We start from the raw sequence: 25,182 nt of genomic DNA on the forward strand, positions 1-25,182 counted from the left end.
GCTGACAACGCATTCCATGCATTCACAAGTCTGCATAAAGAACCTAGCTCTGACATCTCCTCTATACCTTCCGCCTAATATCTTAAAACTATGGCCCCTCGTGCCAGTCAATCCTGCCCTAGGGAAAAGTCTCGGGCTATTGATTCAATCTATGCCTCTCATTACTTTGTACACCTCGATCAGGTCTCCTCTCTTCCTCCTCATCTCCAGAGAGAAATGTCCGAGCTTAGTCAACCACTCTTCGTAAGACAACCCTTTTTTAACAACCCTATCCACTTGGGTGGCAACTTTGAAGGATCTATGCATTTGAACACTAAGATCCCCTTGTTCCTCCACACTGCCTATATTCAGCATTCAAGTTCGACCTTCCAAAATGGATCACTTCACATTTATCCAGGTTGAACTCCATTGTTGATTGTCAGGAAAACCCCATTTGATTCACTAATGTCCTTGAGGGAAGGAAATCTGCCATCTTTACCTGGTCTGGCCTACACGTAACTCCAGACCCACAGCAATATGGTTGACTCTTAACTGTCATCTGGGCAATTAGGGATGGGCAATAAATGCCAGCCTAGCCAGAGATGCCTACATACCACAAGTGAGGTAAAATAAATAAATAAGGTAAGGTGCTGTGTGGTTAGGGGCGAGGTAATGGCATGGGTAGAGGATTAGCTGATTGGCAGAAGGCAGAGAGTGGGGATAAAGGGATCTTGCTCAGGATGGCGGCTAGTGATTAGTGGAGTTCCACAGGGTTCGACTTTGGGACCAAAGCTATTCTCGTTAAACATTAACAACCTACGTTTGCAGATAGCACAAAGATAGGTGGAGGGACGCATCATGTTGAAGCAGAGAGGAGGCTGCTGAAAGATTTGTACAGCTTAGGAGAATGGGCAAAGAAGTGGCAGATGGAGTACAATGTGAGAAAGTGTGAGCTTATGGACATTGCAGGAAGAATAGAGACATAGACTATTTTCTAAATTTGGAAATCTAAAGCACAAAGGGACTTAGGATTCCCAGTACAGGACTTTTTTAAAGTTAACATACAGATTCATTTGTCGTTGGGAAGGCATTCATTTCAAAAGGGTTAGAATACAAGTGCAGGTATGTCCTGTTAAGGCTGTATAAAGCTCTAGTCAGACATTTGGAATACTGTGAGCAGTTTTGGGCCTCATATCTAAGGAAGGATATGCGAGCATTTGAGGGGATCCAGAGGAGGTTTACGAGAATAACCCCAGGGATGAAGTGCTTGTCATATGAAGAGTTGTTGAGGGCTCTGAGTTTGTCCTTGATTTAGAATGATGAGGGGGGATCTGATTGGAACTTACAGAGTACTGAGATGCCTAGATAGAATAGAGATGTTTCCACCAGCAGGACAGACTAGAGAGGGCACAGGAAAACTTGAGATGAGGAGGAATCCCTTCAGCCAGAGGGTGATGCATTTGTGGAACTCACTGCCACAGAAGCTTGTGGAGGCCAAGACATTGAGTGTAGTTAGGCAGAGACAGATAGTAAGGGGATCCAGAGTTAGAGGGAGAAGGCAGGAGAATGGGGTACATATCAGCCATGATCGAATGGCAGAGAAGACTTGATGAGCCGAATGGCCTAATTCTGTTTGCATATCTTATGGTCAAATACAGGTGGAGTAACTGCTTTGTGAACACATCCCTTCTGTCCATAGGAATGACCCTACACCTCCCAGTTGCTTTCCATTTGAATAAACTGCCTTGCTCCCATGTGAAAATCTCCATCCTGGGAGACCTGCATTGTTCCAAAAAAGCACAATGCAAGCTCAAGAAAAAAACACCTGATTTTCTGCTTGGCCACTTTACAGCCTCTAGAACTCAATTTTGAGTTTCACACCTCAGCTTATGACCTCTGTATTGTCAGCGTTTCTAACATCCTCCATCCCCTAGCCCATCCCCCTCTCTCTCACACACACATCCTTTTTGTCTTTTAGGATTTGCTCCCAGTAGAGCAGCTGATCCTTTTGTTTTACTTTCCTCTCATTCATTTACATGCATTTTACATTTCTATCTCTCCTTAACCACTATTAGCAACCCTTTAATCTTTGGCTCTGGAGACCTTCACAATCTGTTCCACTCGCTTCTGTTCCCTCTCCATCTACAGCAAAACACCACCATTTTCCAACTCCTTCCAGTTCTGAAGTACAGTCAGACTGGGCTTGAAATGCTAGCTCTGTTTTACTCCGCCGATGCTGCCAGATTTGCTGAGTTCTCCAGTACTTTCAGCTTTTATTTCAGTTTCCCAGCATTTGCAATATCTTATTTAAATGTCAGGGTTGATTGTACAGCTAAAATCTAAAGTGGAGCTGAATTCATAGCCTTGCAACCTGGTGCAGAAGTCTGGAAGTGAAATAACGTTCGCACAAACATTTATAGCAAAGATTTTACATGGCATCATACTAGGTAACATAAGGTAACTGATATTTAGCTTTCTAGCTGTGTTTGGATCAAGAGAATGAAATCAAATTTCCGTAATAAAAAAACACAATTTTACATGAACTCCTGACTTCTAGTCTCTGATATATGAGCAAACTTTCAAAACTGCAAATGGCATTAAACTTTGAAATGTAGTGAACATTAAGAATGATAATAACAGAATTCAAGAGGACATGGGCTAAAGATAATTCAATAAATACGTAAAGGAGAAACAAAAACTGGCAGGGAGAAAACAAAGGAGTGGGGCTCCTCATGTTAAATCTTTTACTCATTCATGGAATGAGGGCAACGCTATCATTCATTGCTCATCTCTAGTTGAGATTGAGAGTCAACCACAGCGCTGTGGGTCTGGAGTCATATGTAGGCCAGACCAGGTAATGATGGGAGACTCCTTCCCTAAAAGCCATTAGCAAACTAGATTGGTTTTTCCAACAATCAGCAATGGATGCATGGTCATTATTAGACTCTGAATTTCATATTTTTTACAGAATTCAAATTCCACCATCTGCTTTGGCAGCTATCAGACCCCAGCCCCAGAACACCAGCTGGGTCTCTGGATTAACAATCCAGTGATAATACCACTAGGCCATTGCCCAGTTAAGAGTTAAATCAGACTAGATGGGCTGAATAGCCCTTTTTAAAAATTGTCTTCTTCATCTTTGATTCTATGAAAATTTGGCCCATATTAAGTAGTACCTGCAAGAACACATGGTTGAACAAAACAGATTCGGAGATGCCGGTATTGGACTGGGGTGTACAAAGTTAAAAATCACACAACACCAGGTTATAGTCCAACAGGTTTAATTGGAAGCACTAGCTTTCGGAGCGCCACTCCTTCACCAGGTGGTTGATGAAGGAGCGGCGCTCCGAAAGCTAGTGCTTCCAATTAAACCTGTTGGACTATAACCTGGTGTTGTGTGATTTTTAACTTTGAACAAAACAGAAACATTCAGAGCATAACGCCTCCCTGACTTTCAAATAGCAGCCTGACTCCGTACAAACTGCATGAAATCATGAACTCAGCTCGCAACGTGGGCTTATCAAATTTCAGCATTAAGCTGATCAAGACAAATATCCATCTAAAGTGCAACTGAGAGACGAAAAAAATGATCTAAAATGTTGAGACTATTTGACTTTGAGGCACGCAGTGTCTCTGAAGTGAGGAGTAGATTCCAGCAGCAAAGTGTGCGAGAGGCAGAGTCTTTAAAAGAGTTACTTCGAGAAAGTGAGTAAAAGACTGTGATGTAACAGTACCAATCCTTCCCGACATACTTTGCTGAAGTAAATTTATTAGAGCTCAGCAACATTGAGTTCTATCTTCTGCTGCTCTTTCTGTTTCTCCTCCCTGACGGATCTACTGAATCTATCTCCTGATCAGTATGTAAACACTACACTAAATGAAAGTCTTGCATGCTGCACCATACATACAATATATCCCAGATAAAGTTTGAATGTAATTACATTGCTACAGTTCTGAAAGGCAGGATCAGCTCAGTAAAATGATTAATGATTTTTCTTCCAGGTTTGTTGTCTTTGTAAGCAGTGCGCTAGAACACTTTGTAACCTGATACACGGTGAGGAAATGCCTTTCTGCTCTTTAAAACAACAAATCTTGATGGTAGTTATTTGATGTATTCCTCAGCCTAAAAAGCTTCTTTTTGAAAAGTCAACTATCTGATCTGTCTCCGGCAAATTTTCCCTCATACTAAATTTAATATATTACAGTTCAGGCTGTTCAAATTGAAATTGGATACTTAATCCTCAACTCTCTTACCCAGTTGTGGAGTGTTTGTGATTGTGGGACAAGGCACTATCTAACCAGCTGCAACATGTGTGAATGCAGCTTGCTGAATTGGAGTTGCCAATAGGTGTACCAAAATTTAGCCTCCACAAGCAAATACTGACATAAAAAACTGCGTTCAGAGTCATCACCGTTAAAGAAACAGTAGATTTGTTTTCATCCGACTTCCAATAACATATGGGTTATAGTATTGAGGTGCTGACCATCATAAGCATCAGGAGCTCTTTCTACACACTGCGCGTGAAAGCTCAGCTGCCTTTCATCTGCTCTCTCACCTGTGGAAGGGAGCCAGCATGATGAGGGCATCAGCGACTCGCAGGAATGTGTGTGTATGCACTGGGTCTGAAGTTAGGACACAGCCCATTTACAATGAGCTATGAGTTCAAACAAAGCTCACTCGCATGTACTCCTGCTAATTAAATGCTAAGCATCAACAAGAACTTCTAATAACAGGTACAAGCCCAAGAGTTTCAACAAACTTATTTCTTTTTGCCATTCAATAGATCGTGGCATACAAGTCAACATGGCATATTAACCATTTTTCTGGTATCAGAAACTATGTTTATAAACTTACACCCTCCCCAACTTTTTTGCCAAGGAATGCTACACTCAATATGACTCAACCTCAACAATGCTGGGATGGGAGGCATAAATACATGTTATAACCAATATTGCCTCTAAGCTGCAGAGCTGCGGCTCCATGCACATCTATCAGTGTGTTGATGCCTTTTGCAGCATTTACATCTGGTTCCGGAATCTTCTGCCAGATACAGACCTTGCAGATCCATGCAGTAGAAGAAAATTAGCAGGAACCACAGGCCTGTACATTTTTTGGGGTTTGATCCATCATCATAATATATATTATTAGTTTTAGAATTGGATTTTTTTAAAGCCTGAAGCTGATGGCTTTCAGTCAGTTCTGTGCAAACTGAAAAGATCAGAAGGTCCCTAAACTTTCATTGCCAAAGGTAAGATAACCTGGTCATTATCACTTTGCTATTTGCAGTGTCTTACACAAACTCTTCCAAAGTTGGCTATAAAACACACTGGGACACCCTGAGGTTGTGAAACGCACTATATAAATGAAAGTCGTTCTTTTCTCTTTAAGTAATATGATCTTAGATTCCAGAGTTAACACTCTGTAAGCTTTTCATACTTGTCTCTAAGTCTAAATGGTGTGACTAAAAATCTCACCCCAGGATCTGGACACATAACCCAAGCCGCCACTTCAATGCACTGCACAGGGAGTACTGCATGCCTGGAAGAACTGTCCCCATGATCAAGTATTAAATTGAGAACCCTGCACTAACAGATATTAAAGAGCTCTTGGCACTATTCAAAAAAGAGCAGACAGCTTCTCCCAGAATCTCTCTTTTATAATTATCAAAACCAGATTCACTGGAGATAATAATATAACGCCTATGAGCAATGCAGGCTGGTACAAATTCAACATTTTTAGATAGAATTAGGTTTATTGTCACATGTACTCAAGTACAGGGATACAGGAGTACAGCAAAAAGTGTCACCATTTCCTGCAACATCTTAGGTACAAAGATACCTAGAAATTCTGAGGTGTAAGATAAAGAAATAAAGTTAAAAGATCAGCATTACAGTCCACTTCTATTTTTAAGCTTAATAGTAAAGGAGGATATTATGAGGGCACACCTTTTGTTTAAATTCCCTAATCTATTACATAAATAGAAAAGTATAGTGCTTAATCTCACTAAAGTGTTAACTTTATTGAATCCTGAAGTACAAAGGGCAGTATTCAATGAAGTCAGAAATATTTATTTCCCAGAGAGTGAGAAAGTCTGGAGGAAACAACTTCAAGTGGAATGAGTATCGTGAGACAGTGAGGATAAAGAGCATGTGGTCTATGTCACCAGTGATGGCACAGTGACTAAGGGTAGTGTTGGCAAGGGATAAACAAACAGATGGTTAAAAACCAAACCACTATCCATGCCGTCTCGAGATGTTGCAGCCGGTCACAGGAAGAAACACAAAACTGATCTCGCACCATATTTTGTTTTGAATTCTGCCTCTCGGTCTAAAGCCAGGAGACTGAGTTTTAACCTCTCTGAACTCATAAGGGTCACTTGGGCTCCCATTAGCTCAGATTTACTCTTAACTGTCTAAGCTTCTGATTCTTCAAGTATCAAAGTAAATATAAAAACAAGCAGGAACATCAAAGAGCAATTCAATAATGGGGATTTGGGCTCCTCTGACAGACTCTTAGGAATTCCTTTTGGGAAGAATCCAAAGAAAGCGCTGAATAAGGTTAGAAAAGGAGCAGTGCACCGAGTTTAAAAAATCTTAACTAAAGAAAATGTGTAATCGCTTTTTTTCTGTTGATTTTGTAAATATTTTTGTTTTAACTACAGAATGCTGAAGGCATCATTGGGAATTGCTTCAGAGAGTTGTCAGATCCTGTAGAGTGAGATTACATGAATGAATAAATCAGAGTTACTGACACGCCCAGGTTTAATGACTATCCACTGACATTCACTGGTGTTCTTCACATTGTCAGGCTCAGAAATTCCAAAAAAACCGTTCCCTAATTATATGTCGGCACTCACTCTGTAAACAACAATGTTTGCGAAAAAAAAAGTCTGCTGAGAGGGGAAAAAAATGTAGTTGTTAATCCCAGTTTCTGTTATATCATTTTTTCCTCATGCTCTCCTACATCCTTGCAGTGGTGACTCCAAGTGAGTATTCTGTGTTTTTTGCATTATACCAGACAGTGGGATAATGTTGAGCTATTCAACTCTGGGAGGCAGTCTAAAAAGCTAGAAAAACTGAAACAGATAACTTCTTTCCTCAGCTTAAAAGTTTTTAGCCTAAAAAGGAAAAACTCATTTTGCATTGGCCTGTTAGTCCTCATCCTCAGCCGTCAGAAGGTTTTATTCCCTAGTTCAGAGAGCAGATCAATAAAATCTTGGTGCAGCACCGAGGGAGCACTGCACAGTCAAAGGCGCCACCTTTTGGGTAAGATGTTAAACTGAGACATTGTTTGCACAGCTTGACCTAAAAGATCCTAAGCACCATTTTCTGAAGGTGAGTTAACCCTAGTGTTCTGTCCAATATTTATCCGTCAATCAATATCATAGAAACAGATTATCTGGACATATGACATAGCGTCATAGAGATGTACAGCACAGAAACAGACCCTTCAGTCCAACTCGTCCATGCCGACCAGATACCCTAACCTAACCTAGTCCCATTTGCCAGCACTTGGCCCATATCCCTCCAAATCCTTCCTATTCACATATCCATCCAGGTGCCTTTTAAATGTTGTAATTTTACCAGCCTCCGCTGCCTCCTCTGGCTCATTCTACAAACACCCCTTTAGGTCTCTTTTATAGCTTTCCCCTCTCACCCTCAACCTATGCACTCTAGTGCTGGACTCCCCCACCCCAGGGAGAAGACCTTGTCTGTCATGAGCACATTGCTAACTGTGTGACTTCCTGTGCACTATTTCCTAACTTTTAACAATGATGACACTTCAAAAAAAGAATTACTTGTTTGCAAACCCCTTTGTCACACTGAGACAGTGAAAGGTGCTATATGAATGCAAGTTCTGACTTTTCCTTTTCAACAAACTAAAATGTCTGTCACTGACATAAAATGAATTCAAAAGTCACTGTTACAGACCAGACCAAACCCTGTCAAAATACATTAAGACGACAGCCTCAACCCTAACATTTGCGAAAGGCATTACATTCTAGATACAATTCAATTGGTCAAACCAGTGGACTTCGAGCAAAACACACTTTATTCATAAACTACAGTTAAAAAGAATTGACTTAATTGCAACTTTATCGAAATGCTTAATGAAAAATTGCACAGATTAACTACTATTAACTAACTGCTCCAATATAGTAATATCCCATATACACACCCTTGGCAAAGGCAAATTCAGTAAAATGATTGTCTCATATGCAATTCCAGCAGCAGGAAGAGAACCCCACCTTTTAGCTGTAACAGAGAGAGGAATAATAGATTCCACATCCAGCTTCTGCAGAAAGCAAAAACTAAAAATCCTGGTTCAGTCTATTGTTCTAACTTAAAAAAAACCCAAGGCCTTGCAGGCTGTTTTCTTTCTTGGCTTTTCTCTGTATCTCTGTCTCAACCTTTGTCATTTAAAAAAAAGGACAAATACACCTTGGAAAGCCATGCTAATATAATTTCAATCAGTACTGCCATAACATCACAAAAACACTCTGTTCTTTAAAACTGAAACTAAAGTTCCCTTAACTGTGCCCACCAAACACTCCCAGGATAGGGACAGCATGGGGTCAGATACAGGTTAAAGCTCTCTCTGTGCTTTCAAACTAAAAGTAAATGAAAAGTAAAGTTCCCTCGACTCTTTCAAACTGGAAGTTAAGAGCCCCCAACACAGTCCACTTCAAACACTCCCAGGACAGGGGGAGCATGGGCTATATACAGTATGAAATGCCCCCTTTTAAACTTGAAATGAAAACGCCCTTGAATTTTTCAAACTGAAAGTAAAGTTTCCTCATCATTGCCATCACCAAACATTTCCTGGACAGGACTGGACAGGGTTAGATGCAGGGTAAAGGTTCCTCTACTTGTGCACTAAAAGGGAAGTCAAAAATAATAATGAAAGAGCCCATGTTTTGAAATAAAACACAAATTAACAGAAACCTACAACATCAAAACAGCATTGTCCAGGTTGATGATGCACCCCAGCCCCTGTGATGTCCACTGGTCTCTAAATGTTTCTACGTGCCAATGAGCACTGTGTGATCGATCTCCAGAGATACCAGGGTGTGAACATAATTGCCAAAGAGGGGCAGACAGACAGGAACAACGTGCACCCCCATGACCTGCTGCCTGGGCATGTCGATGGCCATCTTGTATAGGCCCAGGAGTACAGTCACAGGAGGTCCTTAGACCTGCCTGCCCCTCCCCACACTGGATGCCTATAGATCAGGAGCATGGGACTGAGATGCAACCAAACATTCAGGAGTAGCCCCTTCCAAAAATGAAAAAGGACTGACTGCAAATGGAAAAAATCAATGCATTGATGAACATTTTCTCCAAGCCACAAAAACAAGACGTGGCCTGACAACCAGTGAACTTACTCAATCAAATGATATTATAGGACAGCCATGTGCAACAGTCTCCACCCAGATCCCTGATGGAAAAAGGGAGCATCTCCACCACCAGAGGGCAAAACGTCACGCCAAGGTGTGTCCGGGCAGTGGGAGAAGGTGGGGAAATATGGTGTGTGCATGAAGAGCCCATACAGGAAACACCACTGTCACAGAGAATTCCACAGGCCCACCACCCTGTGAGTGAAGAAACCTGTCCCCATGACTACCTCAAAATGCCCACACCCCACTCCCAGACCATGGCCTGGATCCAGAATGCCTAATCATTGTGAAAATACTCCTCATATCTCCAAAATCCATCCCGTCCAATCCTATCAGATTCTTTCCCGAGACCATCCCCACTCTCTCAAACTCCAGTGAACCTGGTACCAGTTGACCCAGTCTCTCCCTGTATGCTAGTCCTGCCATCCCAGGAGTTGGTTAGGTAAATCTTTCCTGCACTCCCTCAATTGGCAGACCATCCCTCCCTAGAGGAGACAAAAACTGCACACAATTCGAGATGAGGTGGGACTTCTTCACGAGAGCTGTGTGAATCTTAAGGGTTCTCTATTTTGGAGGGCTGTAAGTATTTCGCCATTGAGTATAATCAAGGCTGAGATCAGCAGATATTAGACATTAAGAGAATCAAGAGATATCAAGATAAGAGTGGAAGTGTGGTAAAGTCATCAGCTGTGATTATATTGAATGGCAGAAAATGTTCAAAGAGTTCCTAGCTCTTCCACTCTTAGTACTGAGGGAATGTGGACTGGAAAAAATGTATTATTTGGATGTTAGATGAGGGCAGTGTCCAGAGCTCTAGTAAATGTAAAATGGTTCTGTCAGAGATGGTCTGGAGATCATTCTTACCTCAGTCAATATGAACAGAAACAGATGATTTAGTTCTTTGGTGTTTGTGGGAACAGTTTGTATGCAAACTACACACTTGCTTTCATGAATGTTCAAAAGTGGATTGATTGACTGAGAAGCATTTTACAACATCTAGAAGGGATGGAAGGTACTAAATAAATGGCAGCTCTTCCCTATGTGTGGCTGCTGATGAGTGCCCTTCCATGCATTTGCCAGGAATGAAAAACGTGCTGGATTTCTCCCTCCTCTGATTTAACCAGAGCTCCCAAGTACCAGCCAGCTGAGTTCAGCTAATAACAAAAGGAGATGCTCGTGGAAGCAATTTAACTTCTCTCCAAAGGCAGGCTCCATCACGAATGATCTAGGCCTTGGCAAGCCTGTTTAAATTTCCATCTCGTTGTCCCTGAGGCGTCACTCCGTTAATTCTGGCACCATTTAAAAATAAAAGTGTTATAATGACAGACATTATGAATACGAAGCTGGCAGCAGTTCAGAGGATGCACATTCAGCCACCCTGCCAAAAATCTGAAAATGCCACTTCCTTTGAAGTTAAACTAGGTCAAGGTTCCTTTGCCAATAATGTCTTGGGTGGGACATTGCATAATATCAATGAGCCCAGACAGCTATTCTCACAGAAAGAGTCTGGGAGGTTGACTGATCACCCAATAATGTTACAACATTACTTCCACTGATGGTCTCACCACCTCAAGTAATAAATTCACAGTAGTTGCAGGATTAGATCAGCAACATAAACGGCTGATGGCTCCAGCCTATGTCCTCTGCTGTTTTCTCTGGTCACTGGCCAACATATTTCTCTTTTCCTTTCTCTACGAGCCTTACTTTACTGCTGGGAGAAGTCCACTGATCAGAAATGTAAGTTGTGATTCACAATTCTTTGATGCCAGTAATGCGAAACCGAATATCAACCCACTCCCTTCGGGATCACTTCAATCACAGAATAAAACACATCTCTGTACAAAGTACATATAGCAGCCTGACAAAATACAGCACCTACAACTGGAAAACAAGTGTCCTATAACAAGGTAATTTGCTGAACAAACATAAGAGATCTTAGTCTAAGTTTGCGAGAAAAGTGGTTGCTGAAAGTATATTACACCCTTAGTCCTACAGATCAATACAGTACACAGGCAATAACCATCATGTACGTTGAGCAAAACGAATGTTGATTATTCATTTGGACCTAAACAATTATTGGGGATTTGGTGAATCTTGGAAGAACATAATGCAGCTCAGTGTCTATTAAATAAACTTCAAAGAATGTTCTAATAATTACAAACAAGTGGATACACACAATTTCCTTAAATGCCATATTGCAGCAAAATAGGAAACATATTCTTTGAAAGGAAAACACCCTTTTATCGTTCCAGTTTATAATGCTTAAGCAAACACAAACATGAATAATTGAATAGAATACTACATTATCAAAAATGTGCTTTTGCAATTGAGACATTAAGCCAAGGCTCAATCTGCATCAGCAGTGAGATCTCAGGGAACTATATGAAGAAGAGCAGTTGAATTCTCTTCGTGCCCTATCCAATATTTATTCCTCAATTCAAACCCTGAACAGATGAGCTGGACAGTACTGCTCTTTGGACCTTACTGTGTGCTAAATAACTGTCACATTTCCTGTAACAGTGAGTTCAAAAATACTTTATTGGTTGCTGAATACTTTGAAACTCCAGAATTATGAAATACGCTATATAAACATTTTTTTCTGTCTTCATTATAAACAGTAAAAAAATTATATTTAAAATGAATCATTAAATGAATATTCAGAATTTTTAAAAAATTGTATCTGTAGTCCAAGTATGTAACTGATTGAACTATTTATTTCAACCAAGGCACAAGCTATAAATGTACCACCTATGAATACATATGAAAGTCAAAGCAGAGATGATCTCATCTAATTTTCATGATTAGATCAGATTCATGCCGTAACATGTGTAGAATGCATAAGACTTGACTTGTTCTAATTTTTCAACAAAATTAACACTATCATCTGTTTACAACAGAAAGGGGTGTTATATACACACATACATGCATATAGATAGATTTTTTGATCCCAGTTGATATTATTACTGGATAAGTCAGATTGTAGGCTGAAATGCAATGTGATAGATGTGTTTTTTGTTTTAATGAAATGTCTTTCAATGGAGACATACAACACACAATGCTGCAGATTTGCTATGAACAACAAAATAGATGCTCATTATGCAAAAGAATGAATCAAATCATTTATATATAACACAAATTTAAAGATTTTAAAATACACAGTAAACTACGACCCCACTAATCCTCACAGCAACCTTGTACAGAATTCATAACAGAGAGAGAATTCTCTTCTCTATTACACTTCCGGCTTGACTTAGTTGTGGCTTCCATCTTCAGATCTTGAAAATCTGATCATGTCTTCCTTGAATCGTCATATAAATGAATCTACACTCTCTTAGCTTCAGAGTCGCTTCAGAGTTTCAAACAAACTCATCTGGTCTAAAGCTTTAAACTAAACACCTGACACTAAAGTGACCTATTCTTGACAGTTCTCCCTTTGTCAGTAACATCTTCGCAAAGCTGAACCCCAAAGTATTTTCCAAGTTACATGTGTTTCCACTAATAAACCAAAAAAGAAAGAAATCTGTAACTTTGTACACTAAAAGCCCAATGCACCACTGTTTACATTGTTCACTTATAAAAACTCTCCCACAACAAAAAAAAACTCACTATACCCCACCCATTCTCCCTCTGACTGTTTCTAAAAGAAATACTTACAAGTTAACCACTTCACATCTTTAGGCACACAAACTAAAACCCACATGCCACTAGTTCAAACCCAAAGTCTAAAATACCTCTTATTGAAATACAGATAAATTGCAAACTATCTGAACACACATACACACACACATGCGCACACGCGCGCACACACACACACACACACATACACAAACACAGAACTTGTTTTTACTAAATACATTTAGGAATGCTGTTATGTGATAAAGCTCAATCGGGTGCTAAGCACAAGTCAATGTCTTGTTCCTAGAGTCAGCATACTTGGTCACAGCAAAAACCTTTTTATTCCCAACACACTTTCTCTCTAGGTGCAGCCTATTGTCAGTGGTGTCCATTTACAGCTCATGCCTATCAATCCCTGAAGCTCCTAACAATAGTTTCAATCACTTGTCCAACAGTTGTTATGTTTAATAACTGTCTTCAAACAAAGTCTTCTTTCCGAATTCATTTCAGCATTGGTGTTGTTTCTGCCAAGGTCCTAGCAGAACAAGTCAACAATGAAAAATGTTAAAAAAAATTTCAATGGTGGCTTAATACATTAATAAAATGTCTCTAGGCATGAAAAACTGGAGGAATCTTTGGGGGTACAGTGATTGTTGTCACAAAGCAAGAATTCTGCATTGATAACAATGAGGATTAACATTGGTGAGATTAAAAAGCAAAAAAAAGGTAGTGAGGTGGTGAAAGGAACTTTAGGTCGTACCTTTCATCACCTCAGCCTATCCTTAAGTGTTTTACAGCCAATTAAATACTTATTTCTAAGCAGAAAACCAGAACTGTTTTATTTTCTGGTTGGTTGTTTCACAATAGTGCCAAGAATATAAAATTATTTTTTCAGAGCCAATTCTGGTTAAGAGGTGTATTGACCATCAGTGTTGGCCATTCACTATTAAACCCTCTCAACTTCTTGTACAAATTCCAGGCTACTGCCTTCAAGCATTGCGGCTTAACATTCTGATCTCAGCTTGCTGAGTGCCTCAATTGTTTCATGTGGCATTCATACTTTTCAACTTTACCAGGGATCAATTCAATTAGAATGATTCCATCAGTCTGCTCTCTCAAAACATGATGAACGGATTGGTTTACAGGCCAGACGTTGGTCCTTTGGGCTTTGGGTGACTCACTTGATGACTTTGAGAGTCTGTTCATTCTGCTGCAAGCCTTAAATGTGCTTTACAATGCTACACAACAATCTCTACTATTTAACTAACTGCAAATAGACACTACTCCAGAGGCCTGAGCACAGCTTGACAGGTCCCACTGAGAGACTGCTGTACAGGTGGGGCCACCACCTTTAAGAAAATTGAGTTCCTGACCGAGCTATCAGGAGGGTGTAAAAGTCTTTATTTTGAATAAGAGCCCTAGTACACAAACAGAGAATGCTGGAGAAACTCAGCACATCAGACAGTGCCTGTCAAGACAGGAACAGGATTAATGCTTTGAGTCTGATCAGACTCTTCTTTGGCACTGGTTTTCCCCTATGTAATATTTATCCCTCAACTAACATCATGAAAAAGGTAGGTTATCCAGTCATCTGCGCTTTTCTAAATGTGGAACATTGCTGTACGGCAATGATTATATCGAGAGTTCCCAGGTTGCAAGTGGGTTCTATTCTAGAGCCCATTCACAAGTCAATTTGTACACAAGTTAGAACATGTTGCAGGACAATATAAAATAGATAAAAATAAAATATAATTTAAAAATTCACAAGTACGAGAAAATGTTCACGTAGGGTTTTTAAAATTACACCTTTACAAGATCATGTATGCAAGTTGAATGTTCGTAAATTGGTGACCCCTTGTACCTGAAAGGTATTCGTTGCACGCAAAGTAGTTCAGGACTTTCTGGGGTTGTGAAAAGAGCTATATAAATGTAAATACTTTGTTATTGATTCAGTATATGAATCAATGTGAAGGTACTGCAGGAAAGCAGAAACTAGTGAAAGTTCTTCCAATGGTTTCTATTGTAATGTCACTGTCATGCCAAGTGAGTTTTGACATATTATCACCCGAAATTTATAAGAACATGTAAACTGCAATGTAGAGGGCCGGTCTATGTATTTTAGTGATGTTGGTTGAAGGATGAATACTGGCCAAGACAATGACATAGGAACAGGAATAAGATATGTAGCCCTTTTGAGCCTATTCTTTCACTCCGTGAAACCATGGCTGCCATTAGACCCAAGGAGCTGGACTCCCTTGGTCTTCCTCAAATGATATCATTGTTAGTGGTTTGCTCTGTGGGATTAATATTGGCCGCAATCCTGCAGAGAACTCTAATGGTCCTCCTCTTCAAAAAAAAACTATATCTCCTGACAACACACTGGGACAGGAAGTAGTACAGCTGACATCATCACTGTGCACCCAGAACAGGAAGTCAGCACCCACTCCACCTGAGCTGAACAGGAAGTAAATCATTTGTCCTCTTGTAGTGCTGCAGCCAGGTTGTTTTGAGACAATCACGGGTGTTGACTTCTGTCATCAACTCCTGCCAGGCTTTGTTGGTCAGTTTGGCCTCTTGGTGCTCTCCTGGAGAAAAGTACTTCCCCTCTGTGCTGGACAGTCTTTTAGAAGGACTTATAGAGAGCCATCAACAAGGAATCACTAATTGCTTTTTGCCTGGTCTCTGACAACCCCAGGGGTGGGTAAGGGTGATGCATTGATGTTCAGTGATGCTTCATGTGTTGCTGAGAGTGAAGGATTGTCCACATTGTTAAGTGTGGCACCAAATGCTCCCAAAGGGCTTCACTACTTCCTGCCCATAAAATGTGGCATTTTATCAACATAAAAATATGTAATGAGCTAATAAAAAGCATAATTGTGTAGGACAATCCAACTTGTTCCTCAGTAGAAGTCTCTTCCACTTTGATATCCACCACCAAACTTAGGCTTGAATAAAACAACATTCTGTCCAGAGTTAAGGTTTCAAGAAAATAGTCTTTCATGAGAACGGTTCTGGTGAAATGTCATGAACAGAAAATCTGTTTCCTTTCTATGAATGCTAACCAACCTGTTCAGTCTTTCCAGCATTTAAAAAAAAATAATTATAATCTCCACTATCTCCTTATATTTGAAAGATGAGCCTGATCAGCTATATTAGGAGACACTGCTGGACCAGGTAGAATTTGAGCTTAGCCCTTCTGGCTCAGGGGTAAGGAAATTAGGACTGTGCTACCTGACCCTCATAATTATCAGCTTACTGTGATAAATTGATATATTAATGGACATGAATGTACTGCAAGATTTGACCACTAGGTATGTCTGTGGAGCAGAATTCCAAAATATTTTTTCTCAACTCCATCAACATTTCACATGCAAACTATAATCAACTGACTGTGCGCAATATGATTAGCAACTCACCAGGAATTCATTCACCAATTCGGCAACTGATTTACACTGCTTTCTCTCACACATAACCATAGATATTTCTTGCTTCATTGGAAATTTGACACATGTGCCTCTCGTTCCAAATTTAATGGTTTTGTCATCTTGACAAATTGGAATTTCTTATTAAAGCCAAGGAATCATTTTGCTTGATCAGAACAGTATTGATAGCGTCACCAATTACTAACATTAGCTTGGTACAGTACCATTGTAACATGCTTCAATAATGACCTTGGAGATACTATTTGTAGAAGACATAAGATGATGATAGCAAATATCAATTATGAGAACAGAATTTTAGCAACATGAAACAATATTCTGAGACATAGAAAGGGCAAGTAAACCAGCTGAGTTAACTGGAAATAATTGAAAAGAGATGGAAAGTGAATTATGATTACACTTACCTTATAAATAAGGACACTATGGTTTCTTCACCTTACTGCGGAATATTTGCAGTCACCTGACAAATAGAACATTCAAAAAAGAGCTATTAAGGAAACTGTATACTACTCATCACACATTGACATGCAGTACTTCATAGAGTCATAGACATGTACAGCACAGAAACAGACCCTTTGGTCCAACCCGTCCATGCCGACCAGATATCCCAACCTAATCTAGTCCCATTTGCCAGCATTTGGCTCACACCCCTCCAAACCCTTCTTATTCATATACACATCCAGGTGCCTTGTAAATGTTGTAATTGTACCAGCCTCCATTACTTCCTCTGGCAGCCTCATACCATAAATGCACCACCCTCTGCGGGAACATGTTGCCCCTTAGGTCCCTTTTAAATCTTTCCCTTCTCACCTGAAAAGGATAAAAGAGCTATAGTATGTCAACAATGCTGTATATTAAATGTACAGATTCAGGATGCACCCCTAAATGAAGAATTGCTCTGCTTATTTGAGAAAAAAAACACTTTTTACACCTTAAAAGTATTGCAAGGAAACCACAGTTAGAGATTTTAATAAAGCACTTAAGTTTTTGAATAATTTCTATTGACTGAACCATTTAATCCATTCTATCTTTTTCTTTGTTTATACACTGTGTGTTTGCAGAATTGTAAAATACATGGGCCTTAATTATTAGAATTCTGCAAATTTTTCAATAGCTTGAACAAACTTTCCTGTAATAAAAATTATCTTCTTTTTTATTATTGTTATTATAATTAAAAGCATGCATGTCAACAAATTTTCTGTCCTCATTTCACAGACTACCAGGCGGTATTTCTGAAAATCGTCCCTCCAATGCATCCAAAATATTTTTAAACAAGATGACACCATTTCTTTGTAAAAACAAAACAACTTGCAATAACAACATTGAGAGAATTAAAGACTTGCACTTTCTTACACCTTACAGAACTCGGAAATATATCAAAGAGTTTCACTTACAGGGAATTATCTTAAATGCTATGTTTTGTTTGAGTAGGCAAAGTTACCAAATTTTCCACGATAACTATCATCCTTTCTAACTGAAAACTATCATCATTCACATACAAAGGCACACTATATAAAATTATCAGATTTGTACACACACCATGATTGTTGACGATAAGTGCTCATATATTTTAACTCAAATGCATGTGGATATAAATGCTTTACATTTCAAATGACCAGACCACAAACCACTTCATTGGCTAGGAAGTATTTTGAGATGACCTGCAATTATAAACAGCACTGTATAAATGCAAGTTCCATCTGTTCAAAAGCCATATTCACTCAAGATGAGTAAACTCATCCCCCTCATTGCTTCCAAGTCACATAATTATTAATGATAGTGTGAATAATAGATCAATATATCTTTGAAATTTTCATCATATTTTACAAAGTATTTTATTGAACACTTTTGCAAAATGAAAGCTCTGAAGAAATGTACAATGGGATTCAAAATATTAATATTGCTTCCTTCTCTGCTAATGCTGCTAGTCCTGCTAGATTTCCCCAGCATTTTGGATTTTAAGGGCACTTCTATAATAAGGTCTGATTCTCATTACATAGAGAATCAAGTAAGTTTCCTTAAGACGTACTTTCTTTTAAAGGACAAAATGTAACTCTGAAGCAATATAAATGCAGTATTCTGTAGCAACATTCCAATTCTTTAAGTAGTTTGATATTGGCTGCCTTGAATTACAAAGTAAAGGGCGAACAGGTTTATTTTTAATCTACTTCTTCATTGTTCGTGTTATCTGGTGGCTCCTGACACTTGCAAATGCAACATCAATCACTTGATAAATGACTGAAAGTTCTGGTCAGCTTGGTCATCAGCGACCACGGGGAAGGAAATAATTAGACAATCACCACACTGCAAGGAGCAAATAACAAGAGGAAGATGATAACCATCGCTTGGCACTCCCCCTGCAATCCCACCACCACCCCCAGCCAACTAAAAAGCCCGAGTGGAGTTATTAAACGTGTCCACGGTTGACAGCACTTCCTTTATTTGGTGACCGGACCTGTTTGCTGACTGACGAACCACAGCTGGTGTAAGGATTCAAGTTCATTGAGGTTAGGCTGCTGCAGACTTCTTGAATGGCTTCATTCATACATATAAATATATATATATATTATATTCCTCTCATCCTTCACAAGAAGGGATTTCTACATCCCACCAACCATATTATAGGATTTCCACGTCCCTGCCGGGATTAAAACCAAACATAAATTATTTCGAAAAGCAGAAACCGTACATCACAGATTCACCCTTCTTTCCTCTCAGCTTCCTTTCTGTTGCAATGCTGCATGCAATATGCTTTTGGACTTTTGATCTTAAGGACAGCCAACTTCCAGGAATGTTAGATTAAGACCAAAGTGTTTAAAATATGTTGGAACAAATTACTGCAGATGCTGGAATCTGTACTGAAAACAAAAAATACTGGAGATCACAGCGGGTCAGACAGCATTCATGGAGAGAGAGCAAGTTAATGTTTCAAGTCTAAATGACTCTTCATCAGAGTTTAAAATATAATTGTATCCTCCTCTGACGATGAGAATTCAAATCCTTGATCCTAATTTTTCAATTCATTGTTAATTGCAATTAATTTTTCTTTGATTAAACATGAATTGTGGGTGATAATGATTTCAAACATTAATGTCATTTTAGTTTCCTATTCCAACTTATTTTACAAGGTCTCCAAACCGTTAATGCATGCCACAATGTCCATGTTCCACAGTAGTGAATGCTAGAACATATCTTTCATGGTATACTCTGAACCTATTCCTTTAATGTGTCCATGGTCAGAATATCTATCTCTCAAGATAATTACCACTAGAATGTTCAGTTACTGGATTTCTAAATGTTGAAGCTCCTTTGATTGGATTCTAAGAACTGGTATGTTGTCTTACGGCAAGTCACCTTCTTGAGATGCCAAAAACCTAATTATTGTCCTGATTTTTTAAAGTAAAATAGAAATAACTTGTATTCCAAATCAAATCATTCATCTTGGAACAGTGAATTATCAGATCTCTTCTTTCAGAGGGCTCCAGCACCGCTTGATGTACTATCCTTGGAGTTCTATACCTAACAAATGCCATCAGTCATCAGGAAAGTGCTGGAATCTATTATGAAGGAAATCCAGCAGCACATTTTGGAAAGTATACTATAATTAAAACAAGTTAACCTGGTTTTATGAATGAGAAATTGTGCTTGATAAACGTATTGGAATTCTTTGTGCATGCAACCGGTAGGCTAGACAAAGGGGAACCAGTAGATGTTATATACTTGGATTGCCAAAAGGCATTTGATGAGGTGCCACATAAAGGATTAGTGTACATGAAAACGTCTCATGGAATTAACGGTTATATATTAAAAGGTTATTTAATTGACAGGAAGCAGATGTAGCATTTTAATGTTAGCTGGCTGTGACTACTGGACTGAGGCTGGGGTGTCAGCTACTTACATTAATATTAATATCTCAGACAAAGAGATAGAGAATAATGCATGTAAAGTTACTGATGATACAAGAATGGATGGAAGTGTAAGTTATGAGGGGGACACAGAGAGACTGCAAATAGAAAAGCTAAATGAGTGGGCAATAAGATCGCAGTTGGAACATAATGTGGGAAATTGTAAGGTCATTCACTTTGGCTTGAAAAACACAAAAAGCAATAACATTTTTTACAAGTTGTGAAACATGAAAACATTGATGTTTAGAAAGATGTGGGGGTTTACTCATTCAAGGAATATGAACAAATAGTATGCAGCGCAGCAAATAATTTTATAAAAGCAAATTGAATGTGGGTCTTTATTGTAAGGCAATTGGCAAACAAGACTAAGGAGATCTTGCTATAGCTGTATGTGGCTTTGGTGTGACCATACACAAAATTCTATGTGCAATTTTGGCCTCAACTTTCAAGAATGAAATATAGTATTTGCTTTTGAAGCAGTACAGCAATTATTCACTGGATTGGGCCCTTGAGTGACAGGGTTATCTTCAAAATTTGACTTTGATAGAATGATATTTAACCTCCTACCTTTATGTAAATGATACGCTAACTATATCTGAATCCATAGCACCATTGAAGAATTTCTCTACAAATCATAAAGGGCTCCTTTCTGTGTGCAAATTTACTTTTGAAATTGATCAGTCAAATCAGCTCCTTTCCCTCAATGTCATAGTTGAGAAATGGAGGTTCTCCAATACCGTCTACTGCAATCCTACCTTCACTGGTCCATGTATATGTTGGGACTCCGACAATTCCACTTGCTGTAAGATTGACCATTTTGGAATCCTTGTAAACAGGGTCCCATCCATTTGTTCATTGTGCAAATAAGGAACATCAAATCCATCCTCCAGAATCAGATCAATTCTTGCTATATATTGCACAAATCATGAACAGGGCCAAGAGTGTCATTTTTGGCCTTGCAAACTACCCACTCTGCCTCATATTACATTATCTGAAAAAATCAAGCAAGAGATTAAGCTAGCTGTCTCACACAGCTACTTTGTAGTGGCAACATGAGCAGAGTTCGCCACCAACAGGATGCCACCACAAAGCCAAAAAGACTTTCTACCTATCACAAAGCTGTGTTGCGTGGTATATGAATTTCAGTGCTGGTTCATGTTCGGCAGACTGTACATTGGTGGTTCATAACAAGTAAGGTACTGATCTTACCGAATCAGGCTTCACCTCCAAAATTCACAACAGTATCCAGTATTGGATGTAATTCTGCAATTGGACAGTATTTGTTAAATAATCCAAAGACATATGCTGACAACCAATTTATGACCATCCTTCTGGCGCTTAGTGTTGTACATTTGTGAGTATTAGAAGCTTCATATTTAATGCATCAGATCCTGTTGTTGGCAGACAAAAAGTATATGCGCATGTAGTGCACCTGTTTCAAATGAAAAAAACTGGTGACACCTATTCTCAGATTCATGTCCATTGGCCAATTAGAGTTAACTTGCGTGATTTAATTTTTTTTTATAATGTTTTGCAGTCAATTATCAGTCACCATCTGACTGATGCATTCATCATGGCAACACCTCTCCCAATCAGAGTCTACATGCTAATCAATCCTCTTCTCCAGACAGTATAAATCTTGTATGCCCAATACTCTGGTCATTCTTGTGAATTATCCTGATGAGCTTTGACAATACATGCCCTTTTCTAGCAATGCCCTTGTTCATTCAATAATGTAAGTAATTATCAAATTAATCTGATTTTTAAAAAAGAATTTTAACATTGTAATTCAGACGAAATACTGAAAAGGCATAATTTTTCAATACATTCATATTGAATGATGAAGGAGAATGGATTCAGTACTGACATCTCACCCCGCTCAGGGTAAAGCTATTGATTTTGATCACGTGCCAACATAGATCCTTGTGTGGCTCAATGTTCAATTTCGTTGAAGATACTCACTCCTGACAAGAGGCTGTGGACATCTCACAAGCATTGTGTAAAATCATGTTTTTTTTTGCAGTTTTTATGTGAAGACTTTTGTTCCTATGCCCATTATTGTGATTGCCAGATGGTCATAAAACTTGGCGCAATATTTCTCAGATGGTATTTACCATCAGAAAAGACAGACAAGCAAATAATTCCCAGCAGCCTCACAGCCACGGGCAGGGTGTGGATGGAATGTTTTGGCGGGAAAAGGAGTGGGCTGTCATGGTGGAAAGAATGAGGGGATTAAAGATCACTAGGTAGGGGGGAGCGGTCAGACTTACTGGAGGTCGTCCCCCAACTCAGAATGGGAAAGGAGGGTCATGAGAGAGCTGAGCCTTCATCCAACTCTTTCCCACCTAAGGACTTGGTTTGGTAACTTGAAAACCGAAGATGGAAGTAACTGATTAGTGACATAAGAACCTCAATCGGAGCAATACCAGGCATTTGCCTGAGGCTTCAACCCCACCTCACTCCATTCCCCCTCCACAGAATTTCAGATTTCGCCCATTTATAGCATTGTACAAAATAATAATGATCCCATCCAGTCCCACTGTTTATACCAACTGAGAAATCAAGTGCCACTCATCAAACTCTTAACTTATAAACTCAACTTTTATCCCCATTCTCCCAACTAAATGCATTGATCAAGCTGAATCCCAGCAGTTAACATGCTCAGGCCTGGATTATTGGCAGTGACAGTGAAGCAGCAGTAGGGCCAGGGTCTCCTGGGCCATTGGTGTCATCATTACTCTTCCCAGAGCAGGACTTGTTGAACACCGAAACACCTTGTACGTACCCTGAAATCATGGTTGAGATCCAATTTGAACAGAAAATGAACTAATTTCTTTTTATCCTTATTGTACATCAAGATGGTGCCAGATTGTGGTGACAAAACACTTCTCACTAGATCTTCAAGACATTTGTGACAATACATAAATCATTCATCCATCATTCATTCATTCATTGCTCTGCCAACAAGCTGCTTTTACTGAATATTTATAGGACTACAAATCATGCATAAAGTGGAAAATGCAGGAAATCCAATGCTTGTTCATTTGATAACAACACTGCTGAAGGCTGGATGAAGTGGAAGACCATTTTCACAATGGTCCTCAGTTATTAGATGAAAGGGGGACTAAAGGTGCCCTGCTGAGGAAGCATTGGCTAAACCGAATATCGAGAAGTATTTTCCAATCTAAATGGAACATAGAAAAAGATGCACAAGTAAGCCATTCAGCCCTTTAAGCCTACACCAGCATTCAATATGATTACAGCTAGTCATGCAATATCAGTATCCCATTCTAACACTCCCCCCATACCCCTTGATCCAGTTAGCCACAAAAGCCATGTCCAGCTCCCTCTTGAATATATCTGATGATGGGTCAAGCAAATCAAATGATCAACTCTCCAATTTTCCACAGTCTGAACTACCTGCTGGAACATTCTGACAATAAAGTCTTGAGGGATGATTTCTTTACCCATCCACTGAGGGCCATTCACCTCCTATTTGACAAAACTGGCTTCACCAGGTCTTCCTTTAAGTTCATCACTCAATAGGTAACAATGCAACAACTGCTGTGGCAGTGTACTTTGTTATGGGATCAAAGTTAATAATACATGCAAAGTTAACAATGCAACAGATTGCAATGTGCTTTGTTTAGGTCCAAATTCTGACAATTTCTGATTTATTATTGTCACATGCACCTATGTACAGTGAAACGTTTTGTTTTACAAAGACAAAAAGATCATAGGGTGATTAAACAGAGTGAGGAATGTAAAGTTTTGGCTGCAAGGAAATTGTGCAAAAGCAATATTGGATTTAAAATTTGAGAGATCCATTCAGAAGTCTAGTAACAGCGGGGAGGAAGTTGCTCTTGAACTTGTTGGAACATGTGTTTAGGCTTTTGTATTTTCGGTCTGATGGAAGAGGTTGGAAGAGATTATAACTGTACAGTACATATTCAGTAATTGTCACCAAATAAATTTCACTGTGGCACATACTTCTAAATGACAAAGCCAAATTTAATTGAACTAATGTGACTAAAGCACAAGCAAAATTGATTGAAGAAAACATAAACATTGAGTAAAAAGCTGCTGAAGTTTTTGTGTTCCTAAACTACAAGTAATCACTGTAACGTAAAATTTAAGTAAGAGGACAGGAAAGCAATGTGGTGAGCCAGAGTTGTTTCCACCTGTTCCACTAATAAAAGCTCTTTTGTACACCAATTCAGTTTTCCAGGAGAATGAATGCCAAAACCTGATTCGAGGATTATTTTTTTGCTCCCCTCAGTCTAGACTTAAAGCACCTCATTAAATATCACAGAGTGCTGTCTATCCAACAGAATCATTATCTTTCGGTAATCTGAAATGAGCACTTTTCATGAAATATTTTTAATGAGCCCTTTTTTGTTGGGTGGGGGTGAGGGAGAGAGAGGAGGGGCACGGGGGAACTAATTGCCCAAATATTGTTATTGCAGGCTGTATGCCTGCTATTCCAAAAAAACTTACTTTCGTCGGTAAAAATGGAACATGGAAAGGAGCCTTGCTCATTTAATGAATGAAGCACAGCATAAGCACACCATAAGCATGCCACTGAATGAGTCTCATTGCCAAAGTTATTATAACAAACTACTGCAGCTGACTTTTAAGAATGGCTTTCATTTCTTTGAGTAGACCAATAGGATTGGCCAGGTGCGCCCAAGAATCATTTTTTTAAACAGTTGCTACAGGCTACCAAGTGTGGGTCTACTCCAACCAAGCGATCGGAGCATTGACTTGGCAAGTGAGGCTTGCAAATCAAAATGAATCAGGGCCTCAGTATAAAAAATGGCGAGTGATGGGATGAACCATTTAGGA

At 39.3% G+C, this 25,182-nt stretch overlaps 1 protein-coding gene across 3 annotated transcripts in view; it reads right to left on the reverse strand.

The window, feature by feature from the left end:
- gli2a (GLI family zinc finger 2a) overlaps positions 1–25,182 on the reverse strand; it is a 400,256-nt gene that overhangs the window by 323,142 nt on the left and 51,932 nt on the right. For all 3 annotated transcript variants that reach the window (XM_072579873.1, XM_072579871.1, XM_072579867.1), the window contains exon 2: positions 16,837–16,892. The gene's annotated coding sequence lies outside the window, so the exon portion shown is untranslated. The remainder of the gene's footprint in view (positions 1–16,836; positions 16,893–25,182) is intronic.

The sequence above is a fragment of the Chiloscyllium punctatum genome, chromosome 10 (assembly GCF_047496795.1).
Source record: "Chiloscyllium punctatum isolate Juve2018m chromosome 10, sChiPun1.3, whole genome shotgun sequence".
In the NCBI taxonomy this organism is placed as follows: Eukaryota; Metazoa; Chordata; class Chondrichthyes; order Orectolobiformes; family Hemiscylliidae; genus Chiloscyllium; species Chiloscyllium punctatum.